A 17,650-nucleotide genomic window follows, 5' to 3' on the forward strand; every position below is an offset into this window, starting at 1 on the left:
TAAGAATCAACTTTTTATGACAAACTGTATATTTCATGCTAAAGATTGATAAATGAAGTCATAATCATAGGTTGTAGCCAGGTCGTCTTTTACTATTCCAATTAAGAAAAAGCAATAGGCTTTTTCCTGTTTGTAATTTCACATCAAACAAAGAACATCTATATTAGAGAACAACCAGCATAAGTTCATCACATTTTGGTCTTTCTGTTAATTAATAAGAGATAACTTTGGAATACAATGCGATTTCTGACAAAAACCTGCATCTTCATTTACAAGGTGGTAACACACATATCTTTTGACAAGGAAATTATATCACATAACATGAATATAATATCACATAACATGGGAATATAATATCACATAACATGATATTATAAAGATAACATGACATACCTCCTTTTAAAATTGATGTGCTTGGCAAAATGGGGTCGGGCTCAATTCTCACCGCAGCAATTTTGGGTGACAAGCTTGCCACTTATCCCTGAAAAAAATACCCAGCAGCTGAAACGTCGATTTGATGCCCTATTCGCCAGCAATGGCTTAAGAGGGTCTTATAATTTTATCCTTTGAAAATATGCTTCTCTGGGATATGATGAAATATTTGAGTGGCTTTGGTGCCTGATTTCCTGGGATTTGTCCTTTGCTAGATCCGATTAAGGAAAAGCCAAAGTCTTTTTCCTGGGCTTGAAATTTTTTTATATATTGACATAAGAAGTCTTTTAAAGTACTATAAGACTTGGCTGTTGAATGGCAATTAAATTGAAATAAGAAATATTTCAAAAGCACTATAAAACTTAACGTAAAGAGTGGGATTGAGAAGGGGTCAAACCCTCTCATAAGGGGAAAACTTCTGTTTGTTTTAAGTTTTAATGTGGCTCTTTCAGATAAGAAATTGTTTTTTCTTTAATTTAATATTCATTAATGATTACTGACATAGAAACAAAGTGAATATACTAATTGATCCCTTTTTCATGTTCTTTCGTAAGGCATTACTCATTTTACTCACAAATGTACCCCTTCCTCTTGAAAGTCCTTACATAGCCCTAGGATACGGTATGTGTAAATCTAAAAATAAACACAAAATAAAATTCTTACTTTATAATACATCCAATGCTTCTATTAATCACATTATCATGTTTACTTTCATTGGTATATAAATTTGTAAAGCATTTTTTTAAAATTTGATATCTAATTCCTTTAATGAAGTATCAATAAAGTTGTAGAGATGAGTTTTTATACTTCATACATCTTATGATGCGTACTGGGCTCTAGTCTATGTTGGGGACATGCTAGCAGCAGTCCACAACAAGATTGCCAGAACCCAATAGCTCATGTGAAAATAGGATACTATACATGGTCATCTAGGTTAACAAAAAGAGCTACTCTAATGTATATTAGTAAGAAAGCAGATATACAGGGCACTGAATAAAAAAAACAAAAAAAACAAAAGGATGCTGGACCTTCTATAGCAACATATGTTTAAGTTCAGGCACTATGTGCTTAGTTATGTAGTTTTTTCCGGGTTAGATTAAAAGACCATCATTGGAATAATCCTCACATAACTCGTGTTACGTGTTATGTAAATATGCTATGAACGTATGAGCCCATTACCTGGTGCTAGATGATGCAAAGGCCTATATAAACTGAACAATTTGGGAAAATAATTTAAAAGTTTTAAATGGAGAAGATTGGACGACAAAATGATAGTGTTATTTCAACATGTGTGTTACACAACATCATGCATCAAGAACAGCGGAATGTTAAAAATTGTACAGAATTTTTTTTTATTAGAATAAAGCTGTTTTGCGAAAAAAAACTCAGCATCTGAGATTTAATATAACAATTAACATTGAAACCCCCATTTTCATATCAATTCTGGAAGTGGCGTAAGAATATTAATTCAGGAAGTTATTGCATTTCCATGTAAACCTCCATGGCTATTATTTTTACAATATATATAAATAATTTTTTGGGGGAGGGGGAAGGAATAATGTTGCCAGACGTAGAATAAATATGTGTAACGTAGCATAATTTGGAAACAAAGTATCCAATCATAATCCTCCCTATGACATCATAATTTTAGACAATTTTGAAAAACCAATAAGATCATATTTGAAAATATAATGAACAGCAAAGATGACTTTTTCCATTAAACTAAAGAGGCGTTAAAATCTTTGGGTACCAACAGTCTATGGGCAGTTTGAATCTGGGAAGTTATGAATGTTATGATCCTGTGATAGCCTATCTAGGAAAATTGCATGTAAGATATTTGAGTTCAATGGCACGTGATGTAGTTGCTACATTTTCGGAATTTAGAGGGATTTCATGCTCTTCTTGGTTTTAGTGAACAGTGAAAATTATTTGCTGAGTTACTTATTATCAACAGTCGACAACATTCTCAGCTAAAATCAGTTTGCGAATAGTTCATCAGAATCTTTGCCTTTAAGAGATGAGGGTTAGTAGTATCTGCGACATTAATTTGGGGAGGAGATAAAACCCCTGAGGTCATGAGCAATTTCCTAAAAAAGTGTTAATTCAAAAGTCATTTTGGTTAGTTTTATTCAAAATAGAATCTTCTGTTCAAGAGAGAACTAGAAATGATTAAATGTTTTTTCTTTCAGAGGAATATGTGGATGATCGAGGAGAAAGGCTGGAGTTTCAGTTTGAAAAATTTTCAAGTGATGAGGTTATTAGAGTTGATACGAATATTAAATCAAATTCTGCTGGGATTCATGGTGTAAATCTAAGGACATTTAAAACCAGAATTATCTATCTACTTCCTTTCCAGACGCACATTATTAGCATATCCCTGACAACAGGAACCTTCTTAGGTGCCTTGAAACAGATTAAAGTAGCATTTTGTTCAAAGAGGTTCAAAGTCAGAAATGGATAATTGGAGACCAATCTCATTATTGCTGTTATTCTCAAAAATACTTGAGAAAGTTGTCCATCACCACCTTTATGATCATCTTACGAAGTATGGCCTATTTAATTTACACACTATTTTGTTTTTGGAAAGGCCACTCTGCTAGTCATTCTGCTATTCACCTCGTTTATTTCGTGAATTATTGTCTATAAAAAACAAAATTCTCCTAAAAATATTCTTTAATTAAAAAAAAACTTTATAGATACATTTTAGTGTTTCGTTGCGAAAATTGGAATATATAGGTGTAAAAGCATCATGCTTGAAATGGTTTAAAAGTTATTTGAATGGTATATTTATTAACATTCTGATTGGTGAAGTCGCTTCTGTCCCGTTTCCTGTAATTTATGGGGTCCCAGAAGGCTCTGTGCTTGGTCCTCTACTGTATCTGGTTTACATTGATGCGACAAGGTTTACCTGCCAGATTCTCGTCTGACCTCATTTGCTGATAACACTGCTCACACATTTTCAAGGTTCAGATAGGATTAGATAATTTTACTCCAGTTTGACATACGAGCCTTAGTTCATAAATTAAATAAAATAAAAACAAGTTTTTTTAACTGAAAGTAAGGAGCGACATTAAAACTTAAAACGAACAGAAACTATTCCGTATATAAAAGGGGCTGTCCCTTCTCAACGTCTCACTCTTTATGCTAAAGTTTTTTATTGTTTTAAAAAATAAAGTTGTGAGAAATAGTCAAACTTTAGCGTAAAGATCAAGGCATTGAGTGGGGACATCCCCTTTCATATACTGAATATTTCTGTTCGTTTTAAGTTTTAATGTCGCTCCTTAATTTCAGTTTAAAAAACTTGTTTTTTTTATTTAATTTCTGATCGTTTTTTAGTTAATGCAGCTTTTATTTGCATAAAAATTTAACTTTTCTTTTGCTAAATGGATGTCTTTACAAATTAACTTACGTAACTAACTTCTATATTCGTATATTTTTCTTCTGGCAAAAAATACAAAGTTGCAGATTTTTGCAGATATGAGCTTGAAACCTATGTAATAGGGTTTTCTGATACGCTAAATATGACGGTGTGATTTTCATTAAAATTCTTTCACTTGTACGGGATGTTTCCCCCCTCTTTAAAAAATCGAGTAAATTTTCTCAGGCTCGTAGCCTTTGATGAGTAATACTAAACTTAATAAAATTTATATATTTAGGATCAGCATTATAAACACATTCTTTTGATACATTTATTGACATCAAAATTCCGTTTTTAAAAGTTTCGATTACTATTGAGCCGTATCGCTTGTTTTTTATTGTTTTTTTTATTACTTATATGTTATTACGTATATGAAGGGGTTCTCCCCTTAGTCAATACCACGCTCTTTACGTTAAAAATTAAAAAAATTTTGATTCACAAACCCCTGAATCACAAAGGCCGTTTAATTAGAATAGATAGCTCTTTTGAAAGCACTAAAAAAAACTGTAGTGTAAAGAGCAAGGTATTGACTTGGGGGAGAACCCCCTCACATACGTTATAATTTCTGTTCGTTTTAAGTTCTAATATTCCTTCTTACATTTCAGTTGAAAAAACTTATTTTTTTATTTAATTTCTGATCGTTTTTTAAATAATGCTTGGAAATCCGGCGCCCCCTTCATAGAAATGTCCCTTACCCCAAAGAAACATCCTCCACGGAAATATTGTCCAGGGTAACCCCCTCCTCTAGCCCACCCCCTCCAGAAAAAAATCCTTCCTGAAAATGGTTGTATACTTCCCAATAACCAATAAATAATGCTGGCATGTCCGGCGCCCCCTTCATGGCAATTTCCCTTCCCCCATGAAAACTTCCTTCATGAACAGATCCTCCAATATAACCACTGACCCACCCTTCCCTCCCGCTACCAGAAAAAAACCCTCCTGAAAACTTCTGTATACTTCCCAATAACCAATACTATATGTTCACATTGGGTAAAGTTCATAACTTTTAGCCCTCCCTCTGGAAACTTCGGGGGATTAAGTCATCCTAAAAGACATATTTATCATATTTTCGACCATGCTGAACAAAATGGCTATCTCAAAATTTTGATCGGTTGACTTTGGGAAAAAAATAAGCGTGGGAGGGGGCATAGTTGCCCTCCATTTTTTTTGGTCGCTTAAAAAGGGCACTAGAACTTTAAATTTCCGTTTCAATGAGCCCTCCCACGATATTCTAGGACCACTGGGTCGATACGATCACCCCTGGAAAAAAAAACAAAAAACAAACAAACAAACAAACAAACAAATAAACACGCATCCGTGATTTTTCTTCTGGCAAAAAATGTGAAATTCCACATTTTTCTAGATAGGAGCTTGAAACCTCTACAGTAGGGTTCTCTGATACGCTGAATATGATGGTGTGATTTTCATTAAGGTTCTATAGCTTTAAGGGGGTCTTTTTCCCTTTTTTCGAAAATCAGCCAAATTTTCTCAGGCGCGTAACTTTTAATGGGTAGCACTAAACTTGATGAAACTTATATATTTGAAATCAACATTAAAATCTGATTCTTTTGATGTATCTATTGGTATCAAAAACCCGTTTTCTAGAGTTTTGGTTACCATTAAGCCGGGTCGGTCCTTACTTACAGTTCGTTACCACGAACTGTTTGATATAATGAAGTTGTTAGGTTGTATCCCTTTGACGAAAATTAAAAATCTCTTTCAAAACAAAATTTGAGTAGAATAAAATGTATTAATATTCGTGAACAGATAATTTGGCTATAAGAGCCATAGGCATCGACTGAGAATGAGACCCCTTCCTCTATCAAATATTGCCATTGAGAAAACCAAGCAAGCTTTGTAGTGCCAAGAAACTCTGAACACCGAAATATTGATAATAAAATACCATAAATAAGATATCAATATCAAGCAATAAACCACCAACCATATAGATTTTGTTAATTAAAGTAATCTGGATAGAACAAATATTAAACAAAAATAGTTTTTAATAGCTTAAATAATTTTCTAGCATTAATTTTAACTTTAAAACCTTCTAATTTTAATGACCCTTCGAAACTTTAGTTGCTTTTAACATAAAATTACATGAAATACCAGCATTTTTTCAACTCAAGTAAAAAATAAAATTTAAACTTGAGTCGCCTAGGTATTAAAAAAAGGAAACAAGTAGGCTACAGCAACAAAAGTTATCATAATGTTATAGATTCTGCACTTTACTGAAAACACAGGATATTCTGACTGAAAATGTTTTAAAGGATAAGTGTAGGTAGGAGATAATTACGATATAACCATTTTGTTTCACGCACTTTAAAGTTCAGGGAATTATACCTTTGATTTGAACACTCCCCCCACAGTGTTCAGGGCAAGGGTTATAATTTATGCCCAGGGGGCATTTGAGTTTTTATTGAAATCTTTGTCATAAAACTTGAAAAAGGGCTCATTCGATTGGAAATTCAAAGGGATAGTGCCCTTTTAATAGTCTCGTGATTTTATGGCAACTAGCCCCCCTCTCACGCCCACCTTTTCCCCAAACACATCCAATCAAAATTTTTAGATAGCCATTTTATTCAAAGTAGTTGAAAGTTTTAGAAATTAAATCTATAAGGATGACAACCCCTCCACCCTCACAGCCCTCAGGGCAAGGATTGTAAGTGATGTCCTGGGGGCATATAAGGTTTTTATAGAAAGCCATGTTGTAGAAACTTCAAAGAGGGGTCATTCAATTGGAAATTGAAAGGGCTAGTGCCCTTTTAAAAGTCCGAAGTGATTGAAGGGCGACTAACCCCCTCTAACGCCCAACATTTCCCCAAACACATCCAATCAAAATTTTGAGATATCTATTTAGTTCAACGTAGTCGAAAGCTTTGGAAATTAGGTCTTTTAGGATAATACCCCATCCGATCCCTCAGTGCAAGGGTTGTAAGTTATGCCCTGGGGGTTATAAGGTTTCTATAGAAAGTTGTTGTAAAAATTTCAAAAAGGACTCATTTGATTGGAACTTGAAATTGCCCTTTTTAATAGTCTAAAGTGAGAGGAGAGTAATTAACTCCCACTCTCACGCCCAACCTTTCCCCAAACACATTCAATCACAGTTTAGAGATATCCATTTTGTTCAACGTAGTTGAAAGTTCTGGAAACTATTTATTTAAGGATGTCAAATCCCCCAGAGCCCCCAGGGCAAAGGTTGTAAGCTATGCCCTGGGGGCATATAAGGTTTTTATAGATAGGAAATTGAGAGGGCTAGTGCCCTTTTTAATAGTTGAAAGTGGCTGGAGGGTAACTAACTTCCCTCTCACGCCCATCATTTCCCCACACATCCAATCAAAATTTTCAGATAGCCATTTTGTTCAACGTTGCAGAAAATTTTAGAAACTAGGTCTTTGAGGATGGCACCCCCTCCCCCAGTCATCAGGTCAAGGGTTGTAAGTTATAACCTGGGGGCATATAAGATTTTTATTGAAAGCGTTGTCGAAGAAACTTAAAAAGGGTTCATTTGATTGTAAATTGAAAAGATTAGTGCCTTTTTTAATAGTTGAAATGTATTGGAGAGTGACTAACGCCCCTCTCGCACCCACCATTTTCCCAGACACATCCAATCAAAATTTCGAGATAGCCATTTTGTTTAACGTAGTTGAAAGTTCAAGCACAAAAAGGTCTCATTCGACTGGAAATCAAAAGGCCTAGTTCCCTTTTAATAGTCGAAAGCGATTGGAAGGCATGACATTTTTATAGTAAAGATCGATGTGGGTATAATGTATTATTTTGTTGTTGTTGTTGTTGTTTAGACCAAGGCACTTCGTATCAAAGGAGTTGTCGTAGAAACTTCGAAAAGGGCTCATTCAATTGAAAATAGAAAATGCTGATGCCCCTTTTTAACAGTCGAAAGTGATTGGAGGGAAACTAATCCCCATCCCACACCGGACCTCGCATTTTCCTTTATGTTAGGAATTAAATGTTGCCTTAAGATTAAATCAAAATGCACTGTGTTAATGCTAATTCCCAATAATGGATCTCAGCAGTATCCAAAGAACAACTGAGGGTATTATTTTCAAACTTTCGGGGCTACTTCTCTTCTTAAAATGTAACCAAATCAAAATAGCGTAAGTGTCTTTTTTCAGAGGCATTATAATAAAGAACGACCTCTTGCCTATACTAAATTTTATACGCCACTTAATTATAGAAAAGGTTAATAATTCTACAGATAGCTTGGCACTGGAACATCGTAGAGAGTTGTTTAATGGACCATTTTAAAGCAAATTAATGGGGTTAAAACTTTTTGTAGTTATAAAACAAATTATTTTTTAATAGGATCATTTTTAGTACGAAATTACATTAATTATATTAAAAGACGATTATTGGAATAACGAACAATTGTATACATTGGAATTAGTTAGCTACTTGATTGTTTGAGGTTCGTCTCTTACTATTTCCAAGAAGAAAAAGCCGTAGGCTCTTTCCTGTTTGTAATCAGTTTTTTATCCGAGTTGCAGCGATAGCTAGCAACAAAAACCGATATAGTTCATCATAAATAGTATTTGTCAATTATCCGGGTTGCAGCGGTAGCTAGCTGCCTAGTAAGAGACGATCACGTCCAATGTTAAGAAATATAAAAACCCATAGTTCCTAACAGAGTTACACTAAAGACGGATCTCCCGTCCATAGTAACTGATATATGGTGGTTCCAGGGGTAGCTGCAAGATATCCAGATTGCAGCGGTATCCGGGTTGCAGCGGTAGCTAGCAACCTAGTAAGAGACGATCAGTCCAGTGTATAGTAAAGAACGAACTTCAGTCCATAGTAACTAAAACACGATTATAATTAGCTTTGGTATAAAATACTGTCAGCTGTGGGATTCGATCCCATGTCTCCGAATTGAAGAGTGGCTAATTACAGAAAGGACCGATATAGTTCATCATCTGGGTTGCAGCGGTATCTGGGTTGCAGCGGTAGCTAGCAGCCTAGTAAGAGACGATCACGTCCAATATTAAGAAATATAAAAACCCATAGTTCCGAAAAAAGGAGTCAGATCAAATTAAAAAGTACACCATTAGAACCACCTTGTCCGAAACCTCTGTATAGTAAACTTTCTGTCCCTTGGCTTGAACAGCAAGGGAAATATATTGGCTTGAAAATCAAGAAAAGTGGGGGCTACTGCAACATTGTTTCCAGAGATAGCTTGGCACTGGAACATCGTAGAGAGTTGTTCAATGGCTCATTTTAAAGGAAGTTAATTGGGTTAAAAATCTATAGTAACTAAAATAAATTATTTCTAAAAGAGAATAAATTTTTACACCAAAAACTGCATTTTTGATGTTTTTTGACACTGCAGTCTTTCAAACATAATCGTATACCAGTGGTAAGATCTGAACCCACGCCTCCGAAGAGACTGATGGCTAACACCAGTGCCTTAGACCACTCGGCCAGGCTGCCTCTCATAAATAATATATATGTGAATCTGGGTTGCAGCAGTAGCTAGCAACCTAGCAAGAGAGGATCAGTCCAATGCTAAGAAATATAAAAACCCAAAACTCCTAAAAACAGAGTCAGATCAAAACAAAAGTACATCATTAGAACTACCTTGTCTGAAACCCTACTAGATAAAAAATGAATGTCATCATAGTTTTATATTAGAGCTATGAGACGTGAATAGAAAAACACGAAATAATATTGTTGTTTCTGAAGACGTCATGAAATAATACCATTGCGCCATGACGTCATGAAATAAAATCATTACGCCGTGACGTCATAATTATTATCTAAGAAGCGTCAAAACTGTAAATGTTCTTATTCATAATTAGATAATGGTTAGATCAAAGCAAGCTATACGCAAGTTAAAAAAAACAGTACTACACAAACAACAGAGATAGTAACTTGAAAAGAGAAAAGCAAAGGTATTCAACCGACCAGGCGTATCGAGAAGTAATCAAACAAAACAGCAAGATGTGTTATCACAATGATGAAGATTATAGACATGCAAAAATTGAGACAGCCAAACAAAAGATCAAGGAACGGTATGGTAATGATGAAGATTACAGAGAAGCAACAATTGAGCAGGCTAGACAAAAGAGTAAGGAACGGTATGATAATGATGAAGATTACAGAGAAGCAAAAATTAAGCAGGCTAGACAAAAGATCAATGAGCGTTATCAAAATGATAAACTTTATAGAGAAGCAACAATTGAACAGGCTAGACAAAAGATCAAGGAGCGTTATCACAATGATGAAGATTACCGAAAAATATATAAGAAAAAAGTTGCTACCAGAATAATGGGTAGATACTGGGGTGACAAAATCTATAATGAAAAACTTAAATTCTCTGCGAGGTTGTACCGAAGAACGCATAAAGACAAAGGGAAAAATTACATTCAGAAATACAAGAAGATGGCAAAAATGCAGGCTGATCTTCGTAAATTGAGAAACATTTTACGCATGTTCTACCAGGATCACGAAAAGTATTCAAAATTACAGATTAAATTTCTCTTTGAAAGACCGGATTCTGTTGAAAAGTCAGCTAGAAAAGCTTTGGCAAAGCTTCATAGTAATATCCAAAAGAAATGTTGTCAGTTTAATGAAAAGCTTCCAAGGTATGGATTGGCAACTGCGGAACAGTTTATAGATACAATGGAAAATGTTCGACAACACAGTGAATATACGGAGGCGTACTTCTTAGAAAATTCATATATTAATTTTGGAAGGAGCAATTGCAGTTTATGTAGCAGCAATAAAAATATATATAAAAGCATACCTATCATCAGCAAAGGAAGAGCAATGTTTTTCAATTATGGCAAAAACGAGCCTGTTAGGGTTATTAGTATATGTGTTTGTAAAACTAATGATTTAGAACAAATTCCTGCAACACCAACTCAAGAAAAAAGCATTTCTAACTGTGTTTTAAACAGTCCTTTTAGTTCTACTGAATATTTGGCAAAAAATTCTCTGTGTAGTAGAACAAACTGTCCTGAAAAGTACGAGACAACTATTGAAAAAATGCTCTAAATCTAGATCTGACAAGGAAATTATGATGGCTGAAGTCACCTATAACAATCTGAGTAAACACTCAAAACCAAAAATTGGGCAGCAGGTTACTTGGCAATGTCACCCTGATATCTGCAAGGTCTATCCGACGGATATTGAATTATGTCAAATTCTTTTTGATATCCTTGAAAATAATATAGCATTAAAATTTTCAACTGACAAAGTGGTTAATTTCTACCTTGGCGGCTTGGATTATTGTGTAATCAATTACAGGGACACAAGAAAGCATGGGCATTCGTTATACTGTAGCCCAAATGAGGGATGTCAGAGCTATTTTCGTTCTCTAAGGGCACTAGCTCCACATTTTCCTGTCTTGACCTGTTTCATTAATAGCGTATATAAGGCCGTATCAAATCCTAAGATTATACAACATATTAATCTACTAAAAGTCGAGGGCTCGTACATGGAACTAAGTCATTATATAGAAGAAGTGTCAAGTAGACTCTGTCGCAACAATAGTCAAGACTTCATCTACGGTGATAGCAATATTAGAGTTTCTGTGGATGAAAATACAATAAAAAAATTATTTGGTGAGAGCCTTGATAAGGTAGCTAACATCAGGGATGTATACCCCACAATTCATTGTGACAGTTGCGAGCAGATAAAGACAAAATACCAATTGAAGAGTCTAAGATCCCTTTCAAATAAGGAAGGTTTTGATGTAATGATGGCCACGATTTTAGAACACCTACAACAGGACATACCCAAAGATGACAGAGAACAGCTAATTCATTGTACAGGATGGAAAGAGGATGTCATAGATTCATTCTCTGTCTCTGATTATTGTGCTGGGAAAATGTTGAAAAGTCACGAGAATGTCAGATCAGTATTAAATAACCTTTATATAGACTGTACACCGGAATGTATAAAGTGTTTAAATAATTTTGAAATGGCAATGATTCGATTTGTAATGCCTTTTCTTACGATCGTCAGATTAGGGCAAGTAAGTGCATTGAAGAGACCTAGAACAGAACTTGTTGACACTCTTAAGGGGAGAATAGTACATCTACCTGTTGATGTGCAAGCAAATGCATATATTCAGCCTGAAAAACTTCTTAACATTGATAGTTTTGTAGTCATTGTCAATATAATAAAGAACGACTTCTTGCCTATACTAAATTTTATAGGCCACTTAACTATAGTATAGGCTAGTAGAGTTATTATATTTAAGGTCAATATATTAAAATTTTCCACTAAAAGACGGTCATTGGAATAAAAACCCAATACATACATTTGATTTAGTTAGCTACTTGATTGTTTGAGGCTAGTCTCTTACTATTTCAAAGAAGAAAAAGCCGTAGGCGTTTTTCTGTTTGTAATCAATTAGAAAGAGTTCTACCTTTAAAATGAGTTACGTAGTTACATTAAAGGACGATCATTTGAATAACAAACCATTGCATGCATTAGACTTTGTTTACATTCGGGTTGCCACGGTAGCTAGCAACCTAGTAAGAGACGATCACGTCCAATGTTAAGAAATATAAAACCCTCTAACACCTAAAAAAAAGAGTCAGATCAAAACAAAATTACACCATTAGAACCGCCTTGTCCGATACCCCTATAAAGGAAACTTACCGCCCTTTGGCTTGAATAACAAAGAAAATATATTGGCTTGAAAATCAGGAAAATTGACTTTAACCAAGTTATTCTCCACAAATGGGATATTTTTTCTTTCCGCTTTTTTTTCCTCCTCAGCTAGCTGGGCACTGGAAAATCATAGAGAGCTGTATAATAGCTCATTTTAAAGGAAATTGCTACATCTAGTGCCTTTTGTAATTAAAAATAAAATATTTTTTAAAGAGGAATCAATTTTTTCAAAAAAATGCATTTTTGATGTATTTTCATACTGCAGTCTTTTCAAAGATATTTGAATTTTGAAGCAATCAAACAGTTCATGGTAATGAACTCTATAGTAATAATAGCTACTTGTCTCAATTGTAACCGACACTCTAAAAAACAAAATTTTGGTACCAATAGATACATCAAAGCAAACAGTTCGTGATAACAAACTATATGTTGTATAGTAAGAGCGACTCGTCCCAATAGTAAAACTTGCTACATATAGTTCCTTCTGTAATTAAAGATAAAATATTTTTTAATAGTTCTGGTTTGCCGCGGCAGCTGGGAACCTAATTAAAAGAGATCATTCGAAGAACATACCATTGTATATATTGGACTTAGTTAGCTGCTCGATTCCTTGAAGAAAAAAAATCTTATTTGTCAACTGAGACTAGAATAATTCCTGAAAATTTAAAAAAAAATAATTTTATTTATCTGCAAAGTGCAAAAATATTTACGGTGTCTGAACAATAATTTCCATTTTTTTTTTCAAACCAGAAAAAAACCCAAAAATTTTAAAACTAGTCTGGTTCTCTTTTTGCTTCAATTGACTCGCTGCGCCATTTTTTTTACGCCATTAATTTTATATTATCTTCGTTCGAATTTTTTTGGCTTAACCTATAAATTACGTATCTCTGTATTGTTGTCCTATATTTCCAATGAGAAATATTCATTTTTTTTAATTTTAGTTTTGAGTTTTGATTAGGAATAATACCTAACCACGGAATATAGTAGTAGTAGTAGCCGTTAACAGCCAATTTTTGGATATCAAATTATGCTAGAGGGGAGAGTCGTTTCGTTACATTCACGGTAGATTTACATTGGATGAACAAGAGGGTGCTATTTACCCCATGATTTTTTCAGCTTTTTATATGTGGTGCCATACTCAAAATTTAAAGTATGCACAGGTGAAGAGTAAACTAAAGGATGATCATTTGAATAACAAACCATTGCATACATTAGACTTTGTCTGGGTTGCAGCGGTAGCTAGTGACCTAGTAAGAGACGATCACGTCCAATGTTAAGAAATATAAAAACCCATAGTTCCTAACAAAGGAGTCAGTTCAAAACAAAAAGCACACCATTAGAACAGCCTTGTCCGAAACCCCCGTATAGGAAACTTTCTGTCCCTTGGCTTGAACAGCAAGGGAAATATATTGGCTTGAAAATCAAGAAAATTGACTTTAACCACGTTATTCTCCCCAAACGGGATATTTTTTTCTCTTTTCTTTTTTCTTTTCCACAGATAGCTTGGCACTGGAACATCGTAGAGGGTTGTTCAATAGCTCATTTTAAAGGAAATTAATTGGTTTAAAAGTCTATAGTAACTAAAATAAATTATTTCTAAAAGAGAATAAATTTTTCCACCAATAACTGCATTTTTGATGTCTTTTCACACTGCAGTCTTTCAAACATAATCGTATACCAGCGGTAAGATTTGAACCCACGCCTCCGAAGAGACTGGTGGCTAACACCAGTGTCTTGGACCACTCAGCCAGGCTGCCTCTTATAATTTGGGTTGCAGCAGTAGCTAGCAACCTAGTAAGAGACCATCAGTCCCATGCTAAGAAATATAAAAACCCAAAACTCCTAAAAATAGAGTAAGATCAAAACAAAAGTACATCATTAGAACTACCTTGTCTGAAAACCTACTAGATAAATAATGAATGTCGTCATAGCTTTATATTAGAGCTATGATATGAATGGGAAAACACGAAATTATATTGTTGTTTCTGATGACGTCATGAAATAATATCATTGCGCCATGACTTCAATAAAATCATTACGCCGTGACGTCATAATTACCACTTAAGAACGACAAAGATGTAAATTCTTTCATTTTTGACTAGAATAATGGTTAGATCGAAGCAAGCTATACGCAATTTCAAAAAAACAGTACTACACAAACAACAGAGATAGTATCTTGAAAAGAGAAAAGCAAAGGTATTCAACCGACCAGGCGTATCGAGAAGTAAAAATTGAGAGAGCAAAACAAAGGTATTCAAACGACCAGGCGTATCGAGAAGTAATAATTGAGAGAGCAAAACAAAACAGCAAGATGTGTTATCACAATGATGAAGATTATAGACATGCATAAATTGAGACAGCCAAACAAAAGATCAAGGAGAGTTATCACAATGATGAAGATTACCGCATGAAATATAAGAAAAACCAAAAGCAAAGGTATTCAACCGTCCAGGTGTATCGACAAGTAAAAATTGAGACAGCCAAACAAAAGATCAAGGAGCGTTATCAAAATGATGAAGATTACAGAGAAGCAAGAATTGAGCAGGCTAGACAAAAGATCAAGGAGCGTATCGAGAAGTAAAAATTGATTACATTAAAGGACGAACTAAAGCCCAGAGTAACTGGTTTCCGGTTGCGGTGGTAGCCAGCAACCTAGTATCCGGGTTGCAGCGGTAGCTAGCAACCTAGTAAGAGATGATCACGTCCAATATTAAGAAATATAAAAACCCATAGTTCCTAACAAAAGAGTCAGATCAAAACAAAAAGTGCACTATTAGAACCGCCTAGTCTGAAACCCCTATATAGGAAACTTACCGTCTCTTGGCTTGAACAGCAAGGGAAATATATTGGCTTGAAAATCAAGAAAAGTGGCAGCTACTACGATATTCTGCATAAGCGGGATATTTTTTTCTTTCTTTTTTTCTTTTCCGCTGATAGCTTGGCACTGGAACATCGTAGAGGGTTGTTCAATAGCTCATTTTAAAGGAAATTAATTGGGTTAAAAACCTTTTGTAACTAAAATAAATTATTTCTAAAAGAGAATAAATTTTTCCACCAAAAACTGCATTTCTTATTGTCTTTTCACACAGCAGTCTTTCAAACATAATCGTATACCAGCGGTAAGATTTGAACCCACGCCTCCGAAGAGACTGGTGGCTAACACCAGTGCCTTGGACCACTCGGCCAGGCTGCCTCTCATAAATAACTATATATGTGAATCTAGGTTGCAGCAGTAGCTAGCAATCTAGTAAGAGACGATCAGTCCAATGATAAGAAATATAACAAAAAAACTAAAAATAGAGTCAAATCAAAACAAAAGTACATCATTAGAATTACCTTGTCTGAAACCCTACTAGATAAATAATGAATGTCATCATAGTTTTATATTAAAGCTATGAGGTGAATAGAAAAACACGAAATTATATTGTTGTTTCTGTAGACGTCATGAAATAATATCATTGCGCTATGACGTCATCATGAAATAAAATCATTACGCCGTGACGTCATAATTACTATATAAGAAGCGTCAGAACTGTAAATGTTCTCATTCATAATTACATAATGGTATCAATCAAGCAAGCTGCACGCAAGTTAAAAAAACAGTACTACACAAACAACAGAGATAGTATCTTGAAAAGAGAAAGGCAAAGGTATTCAACCGACCAGGCGTATCGAGAAGTAAAAATTGAGACAACCAAACGAAAGATCAAGGAGTGTTATCAAAATGATAAAATTTATAGAGAAGCAACAATTGAGCAGGCTAGACAAAAGAGCAAGGAACGGTATGATAATGATAAAGATTACAGAGAAGCAAGAATTGAGCAGGCTATTTATAATAAAGATCGAACTCTTCCCTATACTAACTTGTATAGGCAACTTCACTGTAGTTAAGATTACAGTATTTATATTATGACATTGCAAAAGGTATGAGAAAAAATTGCAAAACTCTGTAAACTGCAAAACTATTTAGAATGTTTGAGTAATCATATGCCAGCGGTGGGATTTGAACCCGCGCCTCCGAAAAGACTGGTGGCTAACACCAGCGCCTTTGATCACTCGGCCACGCTGTCTCTCATGTGAATCCAGGTTGCAGCAGTAGCTAGCCACCTAGTAAGAGACGATCAGTCGAATGCTAAGAAATATAAAAACCCAGAACTCCTAAAAAATAGAGTCAGATCAAAACAAAAGTACATCATTAGAACCACCTAGTCTGAAACCCTACTAGATAAATAATGAATGTCGTCATAGTTTTATTAAAGCTATGACGTGAAAAAAAATACGACATTATGTTATCCGGGTTTCAGCGATAGCTAGCAATCCGGGTTGCAGCGGTAGCTAGCAGCCTAGTAAGAGACGATCACGTCCAATGTTAAGAAATATAAAAAGCCATAGTTCCTAACAAAGGAGTCAGATCAAATTCAAAAGTATTTATAGTAGCACGCAAGTTAAAAAAACAGTACTACACAGACAACAGTATAGTATCTCGAAAAGAGAAAAGCAAAGGTATTCAACCGACCAGGCGTATCGAGAAGTAAAAATTGAGAGAGCAAAACAAAACAGCAACATTACAGTAAAGAACGATCTCTCTCCCATAGTAACTGATATGTTACATTAAAAGACGATCATTGGAATAAAAAGTTATTGCATGCATTGGATTTAGTTAGCTACTTGATGGTTTGAGGTTCATCTCTTACTATTTCAAAGAAGAAAAAGCCGTAGGCTTTTTCCTGTTTGTTATCATCCGGGTTGCATCGTTAGCTAGCAACCTAGTAAGAGACGATCACGTCCAATGTTAAGAAATATAAAAATTGCAATAAGGAACGAACTGAAACCCATGGTAACTTAAGTATTAAATCAAATAGTTCGTGGTCATAATAAAGAGCTGTGTAATGACTCACTTTAAAGGAAACTGCTGTATATAGAAACCTTTTGTAATTAAAATAACATAAGGAGACGTAAGCACCGGAATATCATAAAGAGCTGTTGAATGGTTGTATAAAGTATCCGGGTTGCAGCGGTAGCTAGCAACCTAGTAAGAGACGATCACGTCCAATGTTAAGAAATATAAAACCCATAGCTCCTAAATCCAGGTTGCAGCGGTAGCTAGCAACCTAGTAAGAGACGATCACGTCCAATGTTAAGAAATATAAAAACCAATAGCTC

Source organism: Artemia sp. Qi Xiang Cuo, chromosome 12 (genome assembly GCF_049724085.1).
Source record: "Artemia sp. Qi Xiang Cuo chromosome 12, ASM4972408v1, whole genome shotgun sequence".
Lineage (NCBI taxonomy): Eukaryota > Metazoa > Arthropoda > Branchiopoda > Anostraca > Artemiidae > Artemia > Artemia sp. Qi Xiang Cuo.